Consider the following 5,212-nt stretch of genomic DNA (forward strand, 5'->3'; position numbering starts at 1 on the left):
ACAATATATGTGGCTGGGAACCTGACTGTGGCTCCAGGGGCGCAGGTGTGTGAGATGCGAGGCACTTCCGAAGCCCGGAAACCCGCGCGGCTTTTCTACACCTTTCCGGGAGCAGCCGCTGGAGATCCTCTCTCTCCAGGAGCCCCTGGCTAACCCCTACTTGGGTCAGAAGAAACGTGTGATGGGAAACCAGCCCCTCTCTGGGACTAAGCGTAAAGAAGGTCCTATATTTCAGTTCCAGTGGGGCTGCCAGGTCTTTGGAAATCAGAGTGCTGTGTATGCAGGTTTTCCTAGAGCCTGGAAAACTCTAAAAGTCACTGCGCAGGGGGTACCCGGATTTGAACTGGCAGGGTCTTTGGAGGAAATCAGGGTGATGTGTGTGTAGGTCTTCCTAGAGCCTGGAAACCTCTAAAAGTCACTGCGCAGGGGGTACTCGGATTTGAACTGGCAGGGTCTTTGGAGGAAATCAGGGTGATGTGTGCGTAGGTCTTCCTAGAGCCTGGAAACCTCTAAAAGCCACTGCGCGCAGGGGGCACCCGGATTTGAACCGGGGACCTCTTGATCTGCAGTCAAATGCTCTACCGCTGAGCTATACCCCCTCCAGCAAGACAGCAGCGTCACTCACACCTTCGCAGTCAGCCGCACGCAAGTCGCTTACAGCGCTGCAGGGTCCCCGCCTTGGGCGGTGCTTTCCACCAGCGCCCAGTTCCGGCCTTTGCGCTCTCACCGTCACACTCCAACGCCCAGTTTGGGAAGAAACCCGGGATGACAGCCCCGGCTCACCGCGTTTACTCCTTCAGCCGTCCTCACCTCGAACCTTATCTTTAAGCGTCCCTTTTGGGCTCTTTCCCTTTTCGCTCTCCTCATCTTTATTCCCCACCTCTGTCCTCTTCCCAGGATCCTCTGACGTCACTCATGGCCCTCCCCCACACCCATTCTCCTCCCCGCAAACCACGAAGACCCTCTTAGGCCTTTATCTGATGCAAGGATTGTCTTTTTCAACTAACTGCTTATCTGCGATGAAAATGGAGGGCCTGGAGCAGTGAAGAAAAGGTAAACCATTTATTTCCTAAAGCAAAATAGGCGACGGAGGCCAAGAAAACCAAAAAGCGACAGCAGCGGGAGACAGCCTGCCCCACTAAACATCAGCATCTGCCGGGACGCAAGAATGGACTCGGCGCAGGGACAGAACACCTGGAACGCAGACCTGGGAGCACACCACAGTCCATGCATGAGCTGAATGAAAGAGCGTCACTCACGTTTACAGAGCAGTCGTGTTCACAGCGACTCCGTAAGGCAGGCGCTATGACTGGTGTCCCAGTTTTACAGATGAGAAAGCTGAGGCACAGAAACGTTGAATAAGCTGTCCAATGTCAAATGGTTGGTAAGTGGAAATGCAGACTCAAGGAGTCTGGCGACAGAGTCCATACACACAACCACCGTGTTTTACACATCACAGATTCATAGGGGAAAGGAAGAGTCATTTACATACATTCTACTGGGAGACTTAGTTGGCCATTTGCGAAAAATAAAGTGGCAACTAAACTTCATATTATATACCAAAATAAAGTCCAAGTGGATTAAATTATTACATATAAAATATCAAATAAAAGCATAAGACAGTATAAATTGCATCGAACTGATTTCTGAAGGACTAATACACAATGGAACAAATCCCAACAGAAAATACCAATAGATTCGGCTACATACGCATTAAAGGTTCAGGTATGTAAACAAAATCAAAAGGTTAATAGCAAGTTGGGAAAATATTTCTATCATGTATGACAGTCAAAATGTTACAAATTAATATCCTTAAGTAAAGAGCCTACATGTAATAGCAAAGGCCATCAAAAGACAATTCTCAAAAGGAAATAGTATAATAGTAGTTGATAGAAAATAGTAAGTATTATCTCAGTAAGTCAAAATAAATCTTAGTAAAACCAAAGACATGCAAATGAAAACAACACCATTGAACATTTTTCCTGTATTGAAATGGACAAATATTAAAGTAGTAATCCTCATCCTGGCAAGGGCATGGTAAGACCATACTATTTTAGGCCTGTAAACTGGTACAATTTTTTATTTTTATTTTCATTTTTTTGCTCTATCGCCCAGGCTGGAGCACAGTGTCACGATCTTGGCTCACTGCAACCTCCACCACCTGGGTTGCAGTGAGCTGAGATCCTCGGCCTCAGCCTCCCAAAGTAGCAGGGATTACAGATGCCTGCCACCATGCCCGTCGAATTTTTGTAATTTAGTAGAGAAAGGGTTTCACCATGTTGGCCAGGCTGGTCTCCAACTCCTAACCTTAAGCAATCCACCTGTCTTGGCCTCCCAAAGTCCTGGGATTACAGGCCTGAGCCACCATGCCTGGCCTTGGTATAATCTTTCTCGAGAGGAAAGGCAGTATAAAATAAGAGATAAGTTCAAACAGTTCCCTTTGACCTAGTAGTAATTTTATTTCTATGAACCCAGCCCAGAAAAACCCTGAAATGTGAAAAAATGTTGGCTCAAAGATATTTGAGTGCTCTTAAGTGTTATTTAAAATATTTAAGTGCCGGGCGCGGTGGCTCAAGCCTGTAATCCCAGCACTTTGGGAGGCCGAGACGGGCGGATCACGAGGTCAGGAGATCGAGACCATCCTGGCTAACACGGTGAAACCCCGTCTCTACTAAAAAATACAAAAAACTAGCCGGGCGCGGTGGCGGGCGCCTGTAGTCCCAACTACTCGGGAGGCTGAGGCAGGAGAATGGCGTGAACCCGGGAGGCGGAGCTTGCAGTGAGCTGAGATCCGGCCACTGCACTCCAGCCTGGGCGGCAGAGCGAGACTCCGTCTCAAAAAAAAAATAATAAATAAAATAAAATAAAATAAAATAAAATATTTAAGCTAATAGATGGCAGGGAGCGGTGGCTTATGCATGTAATCCCAGAACTTTGGGAGGCCGAGGCAGGTAGATCACCTGAGGTCAGGAGTTCGAGACCAGCCTGACCAATATGGTGAAACCCCTGTCTTTACTACAAATACAAACATTAGCTGGCCTGTGGTGGTGCGTGCCTGTAATCCCAGGAGGCTGAGGTGGGAGAATAGCTTGAACCCGGGAGGCGGAGGTTGCAGTGAGCCAAGATTGCGCCACCGCACTCTAGCCTGGGCCACGGAGGAAGACCCTGTCTCAAAAAACAAACAAACAAAAAAACAAAACAAAAAAACAAATAGAAACAAATGCCTAATATTAGAGAGGTGGTTAAGAAGCTATGGCATAGGCACATGATAGAAAACTAGCTATTTAAAATGTTTGATATAATTCATAAGAAAATGTGAATTACATCTGAAGTCAGTGTTTCTCAATTCTGACTGTACCTTAGAATCACCTAGGGAGGTTTTAAAAGTACTAATGCAGATCAGTTGAATCAGAATATTTAGGGTGATACCCAGACACTGATAGTTTGTACTGTCAGGGGATTCCAGTGTGCAGCCACAGTTGCGAATTGCGATGTAAAATGAGAGGGGGTATTATCTCAAAGGTAAAAATAAATAGAATCAACTAAACAAAAAGCTAAAAAGAAATATTTTGAAATCCTAATATCTCCTAGCTCCGTGGTGAGATTGTTAGTGACTATTCCTTCTTTATACTTTTTGGTATTTTCAGTAATTGTTCTATTTTCCTAAACCACTAAGAAATTATTTTGTAAGTTTAAGGGCCCCCAGAAGCACCTCAATTCAAATTGGAAGCTCTTAATCTATAGTTAAATGCCCTGTTTAGGGCCATAGCCCCTTCTTGTGCTCCCCCCCAAATCCAGCCACTCCCAGGACTCAGTCAAACAAGCATCAGTGTGTGGAACAGGCGCAGGTCCTCTCCGTGGCCTTCTAGGGAGCCACTTACCTGTCAGCTTCCCGGATCACCCACCTGAGGGCATCTCAGTTCGGTGAGGATGCCCTTCACGTGCACTGTTTGCTTCAGGACGCACATGTGAGGACTAAAGCATGAATACAGGGGTTATGGGTGATTTTAGAATGTTTTTCTTTATATTCCTCTATATTCTTCACATTTTCTGCAATAAAATGTGTCACTTTGAAAATCAGAAAAAACCCATAAATATTACACATTTAAGCATATCTCTTCTAGTAATTACAAGCAATATCACTTCCTTTTGACATAATTAGTACATAATTGCTTAAGACAAAAAACGACTCCAAGGAATGCTAATTTGGGAAATAAGAGCATTATAATTTACACATAAAGTACTCATTCAAGTGCTTTTTTTTTTTTTTTTTTTTTTTTTTTTTTAGAACCAAGGTCTTGCCCTGTTGCTCAGGAGTGCAGTGGCACAATCATAGCTCACTGTAACCTCAAACTCCTAGGCTCAAGCGATCCTCCCATCTCAGCCTCTCAAGTAGCTAGGACTACAGGCCTGCACCACCACATCATCTGGATTTGTTGTTGTTGCTGTTGTTGTTGTTAGAGACAACGTCTCGCTCTGTTGACCAGGCTGGTCTTGAGCTCCTGGGCTCAAGCAGTCCTCCTGCCTCAGTCTCAGTCTCCCAAAGTGCCAGGATTACAGGTGTGAGCCACCATGCCTGGCCTCATTTAGGCTTTTATAGGAATAATTAATTCCATTTTGCACATGAGGGCACAGCCTCAGACAATTTCCAAGGAACTCAAGTTCAAGACCTCTCTGTCCAAGTCCAGGGCTCTTTCCACAATACTGCATTTCTTCCATCTTTTCTAGTAAAGCTTGGATAACTGCAAGAACAGAGAGCTGATTACTGGGATCTGAGAGTTACCACCTCATTCCCAGTCCTGCCCTCTCCATGTGAGGATGGGTGAATCTGAGATAGAAATAATGGCTCACGTGTGCTGAGTGTCTCTGTTGGAGGCTCATATACACTATCCTACAGAATCCTCATAGCTCTCTGAGGCAGGTACAATTGTTATATCCTAGGAAATAGTTAAGATTGCCCCTATTTTATAGCTGAAGAAACAGATTCAGGGGGACTAAGTGACTCATTCAGTCATTTAACAAATACGCTACGTTCCAGGGTCTAGTCTAGGCACTGAGGACTCAGCAGTGAATGAGGCAAAGAAAAACAGCCCTGGCCCCATGGAGCTGTATTCCCAGAGTGCAGTGTGACAGACAAGCAAACGAATGCATGAATGAAATAATCACAGATATTGAAAACACTACAGGAAAATAAAGCATGGTATTCTGATGG

The 5,212-nt window shown here is 45.2% G+C and overlaps 1 non-coding gene across 1 annotated transcript; it reads right to left on the reverse strand.

Annotated features, from left to right (window-relative positions):
- Positions 1–527: 527 nt before the first annotated feature.
- On the reverse strand, positions 528–599 carry TRNAC-GCA (transfer RNA cysteine (anticodon GCA)). Its single transcript has one exon. It is a non-coding gene; the product is annotated as a tRNA-Cys (tRNA).
- Between the last annotated feature and the right edge of the window lie 4,613 nt (positions 600–5,212).

The sequence above is a fragment of the Macaca mulatta genome, chromosome 3 (assembly GCF_049350105.2).
Source record: "Macaca mulatta isolate MMU2019108-1 chromosome 3, T2T-MMU8v2.0, whole genome shotgun sequence".
Taxonomy (NCBI): domain Eukaryota; kingdom Metazoa; phylum Chordata; class Mammalia; order Primates; family Cercopithecidae; genus Macaca; species Macaca mulatta.